A 13,166-nucleotide genomic window follows, 5' to 3' on the forward strand; every position below is an offset into this window, starting at 1 on the left:
GTAGTAGTGTGTAGTAGAGAGTGAGTAGTAGAGAGGGAGCAGTAGAGAGTAGTAGAGAATAGTAGAGTAGTAAAGAGTGAGTAGTAGAGGGTGTGTAGTAGATAGTGTGTAGTAGAGACTGAGTAGTAGAGAATAGTAGAGAGTAGTAAGTGTGTGTTAGTGAGTGTGTAGTAGAGTGTTTAGTAGAGTGTAGCAGAGTGTGTAGTAGGGAGTAGTAGAGTCAGTAGTAGAGAGTGTGTAGTAGAGAGTGTGTAGTAGAGAGTAGCGAGTGTGTAGTAGAGAGTGTGTAATATAGACTGAGTAGTAGAGAATAGTAGAATTGTATTGTGCAGTAGAGTAGTGAGTGTGTAGTAGTGAGTGTGTAGTTGTGAGTGTGTAGTAGACAGTGTGTAGTAGAGAGTAGTAGAGTGAGTAGTAGAGAGTGTGTAGTAGAGTAGTAGAGAGTGTGTAGTATAGAGTGTGTAGTAGAGAGCAGTTAGTGTGTAGTAGAGAGTGTGTAGTATAGAGTGAGTAGTAGAGAATAGTATAATAGTATAGAGTGTGTAGTAGAGTAGTGAGTGTGAAGTAGTGAGTGTGTAGTAGAGAGTAGTGAGTGTGCAGTAGCGAGTGTGTAGTAGAGAGTGTAGTAAAGTGTGATTCGACTCCCTAAAGTTATCTGACAAACTATGGACTTCCTGTTTTTGTTGTGAGTATAATCGTAGGGAGTAAAATTGTCCAAATCGGTTGTTATATAAACTTCTTTGTAGGTCATTTACACAAATTGAGATCTCAAGTTTCTTGAGTTCTTCCATGACTAGATGAGCGAATCCCAGATTTTGCTTTGCATTCTGGGACTCGTAGTCTTGATTTTAATTGTAGGGGAAACAGAACTACAAATCCCAGAATGCGAAAATAAAAAAATCCGGACTAGATGAGCTATTTTAGCATTGTACTGGAACACGTGAGACCTCTGATTGAAGCTGCATCGAATAATGCATTCCTTAGTTCCTGTTCCACATCCTCATAAGACGACTCACTCTACCAGTAATTTGCCACATACTCCATGCATATCTGTGGATCTCACCCCCCTACCCCTTTGTATACATAAGCAGACTGCACACTGCAAGGCAGCGAGCTCAATGTTTCCCATGATAGGAGCCAATGGCCTATATTTACTTTTCATGGCTTTCCTGCAATTAAGATAGCAACATTAAATTTACTACAATCCAATGAATAAAGTTGGAACTAGAACAATATAAGAGCTCTGCTGTAAGGAGCAACTGTAAATGAATAGTTTAGAAACAGACGCTCTAAATCACGTCTACTTCCAACACCAGCAGAATGATTCGAAGGTCACGAGAGGGCGGCAGTGCACCGTTAATTACCTCTGCACGGCACTTGCGTGAGACGTGTGAATCGATAAGCGCTCGGTATTTTTTTAAGCCCTCTGTATTTTTTCGGTGGCTGTTGTAAACACTGGTGGCATATTTCTCGCGAGTACTTGTCTGTTCATTCGCAATTTCAGAGAGAAGTCAGCGGCAGCATCCACATAAATGCTCCAGTGTTTGACACCTTCACACCAAATACAAAGGCCAGACAGCAATGAAAAGAACCACACAAAATTTCAGATAAAGTGATGTACAACATTTGTCAATATGTGACAATCACACACGGAGCCAGGACTTTGCTGTAGGAGGCAACGACGTGCAGCACACAGTTTTAGGTAATCTGCCAGAGTCGTTTCACACTTCCCCGTTGTGAATGCTCTAGTGAGTATGCACCGGGGTAACAACCAGGGCACATCAGTTGATGCCTGTATAAAAGACAAAGGGATATATGGTATTTACTCCAAACCTTTTTACCCAGGCAAACAAGCGCTCGCCATGACACAGCCTTTCCTCTTTTAGAACCCCCCCCCCCCCCATTTGGACAGGCTCGGCATGACTTGCTGCTGTGCTAAAAGCTTTCTTATCTTCTTTATGGGGCGAAACAGATGGCCCCATATAGAAGATAAGAAAGCTTTTACCACAGCAGAAAGTCAAGGAACCCAGTCTGAAAGGGACGGGGCTAAAAGAGAAAGAAGAACGTCACTAGGACCTCTTCTCCAATTGCTGGCCACCGTTTAGCATGAACGGTGACGCCAGCCAATGGATAAAAGGGGTGGGGCTTAACCTCGCAAGTGAAACTTACTGAATCTCATAAAATCTCGCCAGCTCGACTGCGCATGTGCGCAGTTTTTCGCAGGCCGAGACCTAAAAACTCAGTGAAACATACAAAACACTATGAGCCATCAATCAATCAATCTTTATCTTTATTCGGTTATTCGAGAATAACCATAACAGACAAAAAACATTACATAAAATACACGATCAAGTTGCAAAAGATCAATTAAAACAGACTCATAAATACATAAAACATTAAAAATTTACAGAATTGCACCAACATATTGCATATTTAAGAAAAGATCCTACCATAAGAGACACTGTGGCATTTGCTACCATGTGAAGAAAACATTATGCTGGTCTACACTGTGAGAACCCCTCCTTTTTTTAAAACAGGTGAATAAAATCTTTGCCTAAAACCGGACCGGAAACAAGCTTCCTAGGACCGGTTTCTGGCATTTCAGCAGTCTTCAGCCAGGCAGGCTTGCTTGAATCCAGGAACCAAGGAAGCTTGTTTCCGGTCCAGGGAAGGCATGGCTTGGCAGTTCGGGCTGGACTGTTCCCATGAGGCACAGGGTCAGACTGATTTGCATATGGCCATGTCTGAACTGGGGTGGCAGAGTGGGCTAAAGAACGGTGATGGATTAAACCCAGATCTGTTGACTGGGTGTGAGTGTTTGATTGGTTCAGATGCTCCGTCCATCACCACCCCCTTTTGTACCACTTTGTTTGCCATAAGTTGGCAGGGTATGCTCAGATGTGAGTCCCTTGCTCACTTTGCCACTGGATTCAAGTAAGCCTGTCTGAAGACGGCTGAAAGGCCAGAAACTGGTCCTAGGAAGCTTGTTTCCGGTCGAGGGAAGGCATGGCTTGGCAGTTCGGGCTGGACTGTTCCCATGAGGCACAGGGTCAGACTGATTTGCATATAGCCATGTCTGAACTGGGGTGGCAGAGTGGGCTAAAGAACGGTGATTGATTAAACCCAGATCTGTTGACTGGGTGTGAGTGTTTGACTGGCCCAGATGCTCTGTCCATCACCACCCCCTTTTGTACCACTTTGTTCGCCATAAGTTGGCAGGGTATGCTCAGACGTGAGTCCCTTGCTCACTTTGCCACTGGATTCAAGCAAGCCGGGCTGAAGATGGCTGAAATGTCAGAAACCGGTCCTAGGAAGCTTGTTTCCGGTCCAGGGAAGGCATGGCTTGGCAGTTCGGGCTGGACTGTTCCCATGAGGCACAGGGTCAGACTGATTTGTATATGTCTATATCTGAACTGGGGTGGCAGAGTGGGCTAAAGAACGGTGATGGATTAAACCCAGATCTGTTGACTGGTTGTGAGTGTTTGATTGGTTCAGATGCTCTGTCCATCACCACCCCCTTTTGTACCGCATGTCATAGAACAGCTATACGGAAGAGAATCCGAAAGCTGCTGAGGGGCTCAGCTCATGCTAGGACACCCTCTCACACAAAACCAAGCACTATGCCTTCAGGATTGTCAAGGACTGCCATAGGAGTGATTTATAGGTTAATATGTGTCCATATATATATAGGTAGATATAGGTATACTATATCTAAGTAAGGGGTGCTTACACCACCTTACCCAGGCTGCAAGTGCAGACCTGTGGTGCCCTTTTGGAAGGCTTCCCAGGGGTGGCATAATACATGCTTCAGCCCCTGGTAGGCCTCTGGGGTACCTATGCCCTTGGTACCTAAGGTACCATATCCTAGGGACTCATAAGGGTAACCCAGTAACCAATCTGGAGTGTACCTAATGTACATGCAATCAATTTAGAGATAGAACAGCTAGGCTGTGGTCCTGATTAGCAGGGCCACAGCCAGACTAAAGTCGGAAACCAGTAAAACACAGTAAAAAGTGGGGGTAACCATAGGAAGCTGATCTTACTCTCCTACAGGCGGTTTTCACTAACTTCCTGTCATCACTACCTGCGTCCTGTCACTTTGTTGGTTAGCGAGGGCCCTGCAAGGCAGCAATTCTTAACCTCAGGTCCACAGACTCCTGGGGATCTGCAGCGTCTACTCTTGGGTTTGCAACAGTTTAGAAATTTAAATAACAGTAAAGTATAAATGCATAAGAAGCAACAATTATATGTTTAAACTGCTCTGTAAAGGGGACAAATTATAATTTAGAGGCTACAAATTAAATTGGTATCCTCAGCTTGATTTGTGGGAGCAGCACAAGTACAGCAAACCGAATCTAGTGCAGACGATTGGTGATTTCAATTAAAGCAGTAAAATACATTGACAAAAAAGGTGACCATTAAAAGTAAAAAAAGCAAGTCACGCAATGCAGTGCAGCATGTCACTTTGTTGCGCTGTGTGATAGGGAAAGCGGTACAAAAGGGGGTGGTAATGGACGGAGCATCTGAACCAATAAAACACTCACACCCAGTCAAAAGATCTGGGTTTATTCCATCACCGTTCTTTAGCCCACTCTGCCACCCCAGTTCAGACATGGCTATATGCAAATCAGTCTGACCCTGTGCCTCATGGGAACAGTCCAGCCCGAACTGCCAAGCCATGTCTTCCCTGGACCGCAAACAAGCTTCCGAGGACCGGTTTCTGGCATTCCAGCCTTCTTCAGCCCGGCTTGCTTGAATCCAGTGGCAAAGTGAGCAAGGGACTCACGTCTGAGCATACCCTGCCACACTTATGGCGGCCAAAAGCGGTACAAAAGGGGGTGGTGATGGACGGAGCATCTGAATCAATCAAACACTCACGTCTGAGCATACCCTGCCACAATAGGGAAAGGGCAGGAATGTGCTGTATTTAACATTGTACTGCACATTCATGTTTGTTTCCTGCTCTTGAGCACAATGTGCTGCCTAGCACCAACGGAGGTACGCTTGCACCATTGTACAAGTGTGCCTGCGTTGTAAGCAGGATTATTTTTGCGCAGGAGGGGGCACCTACCTGAACAAGAATACCACAATGGCATATTTATCGAAAGACATTTCTTTTTTTTTTGCAAATTGGGATAAGAAGTGGGGAGGTTGTATCCTTACGGCTAGAGCGGTAGACATCGAAGCTGGGGAACCGAGTTCGAGTCTCAGCAATGGCGCTCAACATCCTGTGATCATGAGCTAATCACTTAATCTCCCCATGACTAACAAAATAAGAATGAATGTGTCCATCTGTAACAAAACTAGTGCTCATGTAAAGCGCTCTGATACCCAATATTGTCGGGTCGAGTTTAAAACTCTAAAAAATTGAAATAAATAAAATAAAAAAGAACAATCCTAAGAGCCCTTTTAATCTTTCTAAGTATGCTGCAGAATACATAACACTTGGAAAGAGGAAACAGCAAGGAGAAATAAGAATATTTATTTTTATTGCACCTCAGTTAGGGAGGCGTTCAATTCTGATGCATTCCCAGGTTTAGCACTCTTGGAAAATCTGGGAATTTGTCAGTATACATGGGTGGATACATGGGAACACCCGTGCTCCACCCATGTAATGCCCATACCACGCATTGTAATGCAAAGCAGCGACTTGTGCTGACTTGCATTGTAATAGATTTACCAAGCCACGCCGGCTGCCCTTGCCTGGCTTGATAAATCTCATTGTAGGTTTTGTGCTGCCCTGCGTTGCCTTGCGTGGTGCAGGTTGCCATAAAACCTATAAGAAATATGCCTCTAAACTTAACATGTAGTTCATTTTGCCTGATAAATCATCACTCTTGCCTCATCTTAGATCCTCCTATGGCCTCTCTAACTTTGGAGCACTCCATTAAATTACAACATTTTACCTATTTGGCAAGAGTGGTGAGTAAAGGGTGATCTGTAACCATCACAATGCTAAACGATTGAGGTCCAAGTTCCCAGGAACTCCTTTAAGAATGCACAGTGGTGCAGGGAGTGAAGCTTCCCCCGAGTGGTGGCTGTTACAGCAGGAGGCCGTAGCCAGTGGGTTTAGCAGGGGTTCAGCGGCAGAGGTTAATGGGTAAGTGTTGTAATTGTAATTGCATTTATATAGTACTTACTGCCTCTGCTGAGGCACTGAAGCGCTTTACAGAGAATAGCACGCTACTCTGGAACCCAAGGTTAGTGGTTAATACAGTGGCTAAATGTTGGGTATTGATATTAATCATGTCCTCTCAAGGACAAAACATTGAATTCATTTGCTCCAGTTACTCTGTGATAGATTGTATTAAGACCAGTTAGGTGTGATCATTCAGGGGAGCTATGTGGTTTCAGATGAATGGTAGGTGAGTTAGATAGGCTGGGGGACATTAGGTAATATTAGGTTGCAGGCACAGGGTTTTAAAGCAGGAGAGGTTGTGATCTATGAAATGAGGTGCTGGCCTTTTCCAAAATTAAAATACTAGAGAATACGGGAGATAGGCAGGAGACTAAAGAGAAAGCTATACTCAAAAATAGAAAGCATGTGGAGGATGGAGGGTAAGAAGAGGGTCACTTTGAAGAAAGAAAGGAGAGGAGTCAAGCCTAAAGGAATCAAGTGGCATTAAGTGAAGTTAATTTTTTTCATGCAGAGATTTAGGAGTTTAGTGGAAAGCAGCTTTCTGAGATAGTGAGCAAACTAATGATGCAAGCTGTAGAAATGAATCCGAGGATGTAAGCTGTAAAACGAAAATATTAAATACAGTGTAGATGTATAGTATCCTGGACAGACAGCTTAGCTTAAAACATAGAAATTCGAGTATGCACATCATTGAAACATTTAGAGGCTAATTTATGATGTCTTTGCATCATGCTTGCACAACGCAACATGGTACATGCACAACGCAAACCTCTAAATCATATTTATGAAGACTTAGCAGGGCTTTCAATGGTTTAAAAAATATGCAGTCATGCAACAAAGCGCAAATTGCTGCCTTGCATTAATCAGCGCAATGGAGGTATCAATAGGTGTTGTGGTGAGTGTTCTTATGCAAGCACCATGAATGTTGACGCATTCCCAGATTTACAAAACCTGGTAGACTTGGAATGCACCAAAAGATTCGACTCCCTAGGTGAGGAATCACGAGGAGAAAGAGGAAAAGGCATCTGTTAGACCTGGCATCATTGGCGTGAGTCTCCATTCCACTTTGACGGATAGCCTCCTCTGTTTTGATATGGTTTTGCTGGTTTTATGCTTTCAGCACTGTGCCACTGCTAATCAGTGCCACAGTGCAAGTGCTCCCTATGTTAAATTTATGTACTAATTGGTTTATCAATGATTGGGTTATTTGATTTATCTGTCAGCCCCTAGTACAGTGCACCATGTGTGCCCAGGGCTTGTAAATCAAATGCTGCTGGTGGGCTTGCAGCACTGGTTGTGCCACCCACAGAAGCAGCTTGTAAAGTGTGTCTCAGGCCTGCCATTTCAAGGCCTGTGTGCAGTCTAGCACTGCCATGTCGACTTGGCCAAGTGCACCCACTTGCCAGTCCCTAAACCTTCCCTTTGCTTCATGTTAGACACCCCTATGGTAGGCCCAAGGGCAGGGTGTATTGAAAGTATAAGGCAGGACATGCTCTGATGTGTGCAGCATGTCCTAGTAACGAACTACAGCCATTTTCGTTTTTCACTATTGAAGGCTACCTGTTCTCCATAGGCCATAATGGGCAGTTAGATTATTACATTCTTATAATCCTAACTGACTCAGGGAACATGGTAGAAATTCGAATTCAGTATGCCTGAACTCAGAATAATAAAATACATCTTTTTAGTAAAGTTGTTTTTAATATTCTGTGTTTGAAAATGCCACTTTTAGAAAGTCGGTATTTTCTTGCCTAACTATCCAGGCCTGCCTCTGCTGGGTTGTGTATTCCTTGTCTGGGTTTGTGAGCGACAGTGCTGGGGGATTCCAGGAGACAGGCTGTGGCAGCCCAGTGGTGAATAGAGAGATCTGCATCTATATGGGAGGGAGGAGTTGCACCTGGTGACCTGAATAGGGCTGGGCCTTCCCTCTACAATGCTGGCTTCACCTCCTGTGGCTTGTCTGATGTCTCTGCCTTGCACTGTGAAAGGAGAGGAGGAATCATGTCAACAGAAGGCTCCAGAGCTGTATCGTCCCTCCCCTGTGCTGGCTCCACCTCCTGTGGGGTGGCTGATGTCTCTGCCCTGTACAGTGAAAGGAAGTAGAGAGTCATGTAAACAAAGTGCTCAGGAACTGGTTTGGACTAGGCAGAGGCCTCTCTGCCTTCAGAGAACATAGGATTTTGGGGTATAAATATTGGGACCCTGATCCCAAGAAATTAGATCACTTCTGGGCAGGAAACCTTTCTGCCAAGGAGAAGAACCAATGAAGCTGCTGGAGTTGTACTGCCCCTCTGCCAGTGTGCTGTTTGCTGGGTTGGCCTGCAGTGGTTGCTTCATTGCCAAGGGAAAGGAGAAGGAACTTTGTAAGGACTTTCATCTACAGAATATTCTCCAAGGGCTTGAACTGTGCTTGCCTCCTGCTGAAGTCTCAGGGACAAAAGACCTCCAGCTCCCCACTGAATTTCCTTGCTGGGAATTCTGACTCCAGACACTTGCGTGCCGCTGGGAGCTGGAAGTGCGATGCTTCGAAAAGAAGCGTGTCGCCGCCGCAGCTGAAATCATCGCATCGCCGGAGGAGCGAGCCTTCGCCGCATCTCCCTGGAAGCGTGTGTTCATCTAAGCTGTCTGCTGTCGCATCACCGGAGAAGCGTGACGCCATCATGAGAGTCGCCATCACATCACCGGAGAAGCATGTCGCAGGGCCTGTCACGGCTACAAAGTAAAGAATCGTCGCAAGGCTGCCAGGGCGTCATCGCATCGTCATCACATCGCCGCATCAAGGGCCCCATCTTCTCGCATCGCAACCGGATCATTGCATCGCATCAAGGCGCCATCTTGCGCACCGCAACGGGCCCGCAGGCCGAGAATCTACACATCACCTCCGCACCGGTAAGGATCACAACACATCCCCTACTCTGCGCGAGCATTGAGGCACGACGCATCATCTCCCCCGGATCACGGAACCGAAGCATCTCCCTTTTTGCAAGCCTTTTGTTTACTTTGCGTTACGCATCCAGGTACTTTGTTGAGAACTTTGTCGCATTTACCAACAACTTGAACTAAGCAACTTAAATCATCTTTTAAGTAATCTTAAGGGTAGTATTGTGGATTTTTGTCGTTTGTGGTTTTGTGTTAAGTCTATATACTTATTTTCATAAAACCTGTGTTGTGTCCATCTATAGTGTTATCACTGTATTACTGTGTATATTTACAAATGCTTAACACACTGCCTCTGAGATAAGCCTGTCTGTTCATGCCAAGCTACCAAGGGGGTGAGCAGGGGTTATTAACACCTTGGCTGCTAAGGCAATTCCCGCTGGGTGCAGACTATTCAGAATTCCCATTGTTCATGACAAGGTCAGCTCGTCATAAGCACAGCTCCAGTGTACTGCATGACGAGCTGACCTTGTCATGAGCATCCAAAAGGTTAAGGAGTGTAATCCCATTATCCTGACTTAGAAGTAAGGGTCCCTATTTGGACAAAGGTGAATACCATTACCAACTAGAGACCCCCAGATCTAACAGCCTCTCAGAATTATTTTTGTGCAGGAAAGTGCCCCTTCCTATACAAAAGCAATCCTGCCTACAACACAGGTTCCCTTGCACCATGGTGCAATGGTGTGTGCGTTGATGTTAGGTTGCTGAAACTTTACCAGCGCTGGGGGAATGGACAGAAATACACTGTATTGGATAAATGCGGGGCTGTCCTGCTCTTTTCCTGTGATGCAGGGTAGCGCTGCCCTGTTCCACAAATCCAGTAAATATGCTCCTAAGAGTCTAGCCTGCTGTGCGCCAACCCTAGGACAGCCCTTCTTAACATAGTCTGGAGTATGTCAACCTTGGGACAGGGTTTGTATGCTGCACAATAATTACTTCCTATATGGCCCTACTTCAGATATTGAATAATCAAAGACACTTCAATGCTGATGCATGTTTATTAATTTTTGGTGTACTATATCCAGTTAAACTCAGAGCATCTTCAGTACAATGGGGCACAAGTCCATCCTTCTGCCTTTTTTTGGCCTTTGGTAAAAGGAATGGGGTAGCCACACTAAAACAGTGGGTTTTCTCATCCACTCACACCAATCTATGGCCTGCAGGCCATGTGCCTTTATGTGAGACTGTGCATTAGCTTCAATCTGCTGCATTGACAAAGACTAATTAGAATGTATATATACAATCATGCATCCACCACAAGCATGATCAAAAAAGTGGTTCAAAACAATGAGGGCATATTTATCAACGGGTTTCCTTGCTTTTGCACAATCTAACGGGGTGCAAGCGCAACACATCCCTTACGTCGATTTATAAGGCCATGCAAGGCCACCTTTCATGACCCTGAATGGCTTGATAAATTTGGAGTAATGCAACGCAGCGCAGCACAAATCACTGTGTTGTGTTACTCTGCCCCGGGGAGGCGTTCCATGGGTGGTGTGTGGGTGTTCTTACGCAACACCAATGGATTTAGGTGCATTACCAGATTTGCGGTTACCGGTAGATTGGGGAATGCGCCAAAATGCTAAGCCTTCCCAGTGGAGGCGTTACAAGGAGAAATATCTTTATTTCTCCTCATTTTTTACTCTTTCTATGTGTGCTTCATTCCGCAGCACACATAGAAAGAGGAAAATGACTCGGGATTGCTTTTGCGCAGGAAAGCAATTGTGTTTCCTGCACAAAAACAATCCTGCTTACAATGCAGACACCCTTGCACCATGGTGCAAGGTTGCCTGTGTTGGCGCTAGGCAGCACATTGTGCACCAGTGCTGGGAAAAGGCAGGAATGTTCCATATCATGTTAAATACGGTGCATTCCTACATTTTCCCTGTTATGCAGTGCAGTAAGGTAATGAGCTGCGCTCCATGCCTTTTTGATAAATAGGCACCGGAATGTTAATGCCTTATGCTTTCATTGAAGGCTACCTTGTTTTCACTGCTAAGGAATATTATTTCCATTGCTGGATGAATAGAAAGAAGACCAACTGACACACAGTAAACTTATCACAACAAACATTACCTTAGCAGCCGTACCTCTCAAACACTGTAGCTCATACACCGTGATAGAACATTTCAAAGACACACCTAGTACCAAGCTCTTACATCCAAACCTCCACACTGCTCCCACCTCTCCATATCCCGGCCATTCATTTGCCATCACTACACCTATCCGTTTAAAACCACTTCCTTTCATTCTCACTTACTCATTTCATAGAACAATTATCTCCACAAGGAATCCTCAATATGCCCCAGGTCTTTAACAGGTCACTTCTTTCCTCTGGCACATGTCTTAAAGGCACCAAGTGAGCCCTTTGTACATTAAGACCTATGTGTTGGCATTCATTGGCTCCCTCTCCTGGCACCAAGGAGCATGGGTACAGAGCATGATCAGAGCATCAGCAATCAATGTCTAAGCATGTGACTTGTGGAAGACTGCTTCAAACATGTCGTGCTGAATGAGTGCATGCGATTCTATGTGGTGGGCATTCAATTCAATTAGTAGGACTTTGGAACAAACCATGAAAGCACATATATAAAATTCAACACAATTCAAATAATTCTCTTTAAAAAAAAGTATCAATCGCACATATATTCAGATGTGATTTAGTGCACAAAAAAGTTAAAATCAGACAAGGCAATTTATTTAAAAGAATAATGTCTAAAAATATTAGTAAAAAGATGGTGATAAAAGGAACCGCCCATTGGATTTCCTGGATTTCCCGACTGCTCTCCTATGTTTAACCACGAAGGCAATGAGTCTGTAAACAGTTTTGCATACCTCAGCAACTGCAGATACTCCAGTGCCTCCTTACACTTCCTAATAGTGGGGGCACGCATATTTGGGGACCAGGACTTAATTGTCATCATCAGACTTTTATTCAGGGAAAGGGAGAGAAAGGACGAAAAGGGATAATAGACATTGCTTTAAGTAAATCCAGGCCCAGTAACGTGGCGGTCAGTGGGAGTACATCGGAGAATAAACCACAGCCTTATTTAACTTGGAATATCCCTCATGGGATTAGAAGGCTGATACTCCTACTGAGATTTAATCTGCTGCCTTTAATAGACGTCACTGGCATCTGGGATAAAACACCTAAAGAGAAGAGAATCTGTGAACTGTGCCAGTTGCAAATCCAAGATCTTAATCATGTTTTATTTGTATGTTCAAAGCTGCAAAGTGCCAGGCAAGTGTTTTTAAAACCAGTATTTATTAAATTTAATATTCACTCTGCTCAGGATGCACGTTCTCTGGTTTTGTCACCCCCAAATGAAATGGTTTGTTTTAAGATATACCAATTTTTTAGAATATTTTTTACTATTTACTAGAATTTTGCCTAACAGTAGTACCCTGGTTCTGTTCTAATATCTACTGGTTGGCTATTTAATAGTTTCATGTATTCATTGTATCATCTGCACATTACTTAGTATGTATATAAAAAATTGATTGGCCGGTCATGTGATTGTTGTACGTATCATAGCTTATTTGCACATTTCACACTATGCTTGATATCATGTTATAGTAATGTATAAGGAAGGAATATTGTACTGTATGCAATGTCTGTCTTTTTAAATTGTCAGTGTGTTTTTGTGGACCTCCGTCTGAGTTCCAAAACAAAATAAATATATTGAATTGGATTGAATTGGATAATAAAGTAGAGAAAGAAGAAAAGGAAGGAAAACTATGCCAAAGAGGGAAAGCTGGAATGAAAGATGCCTGCAAGATGAAGATTGAGACAAGAAAGGTTGGGCAATGGGTGGAAGAGGCATGAGGAGAGATCAAGACTAGGCAGCCCTGATATATGGTAAAAACAAGCATTTCACATCAGGGGCGGTGGGCCTTAAAGAAAACCTTTTGGCTCTTGTAGGTATTTCTTTTATTATTTAATGATTTTTACAAATTAAGCAATGCACACATCCCACCCTCGACTGTTCCCTTCACCCCAACCAGAACACCCAGTGTGAAGGGGCATCTTCGCGTACCTGTGGTATCGAAAGGGATGGGCGTACATCTATTGCTGTTTTGACTCCATAGG

This window comes from Lissotriton helveticus, chromosome 7 (genome assembly GCF_964261635.1).
Source record: "Lissotriton helveticus chromosome 7, aLisHel1.1, whole genome shotgun sequence".
Classification (NCBI taxonomy): Eukaryota; Metazoa; Chordata; class Amphibia; order Caudata; family Salamandridae; genus Lissotriton; species Lissotriton helveticus.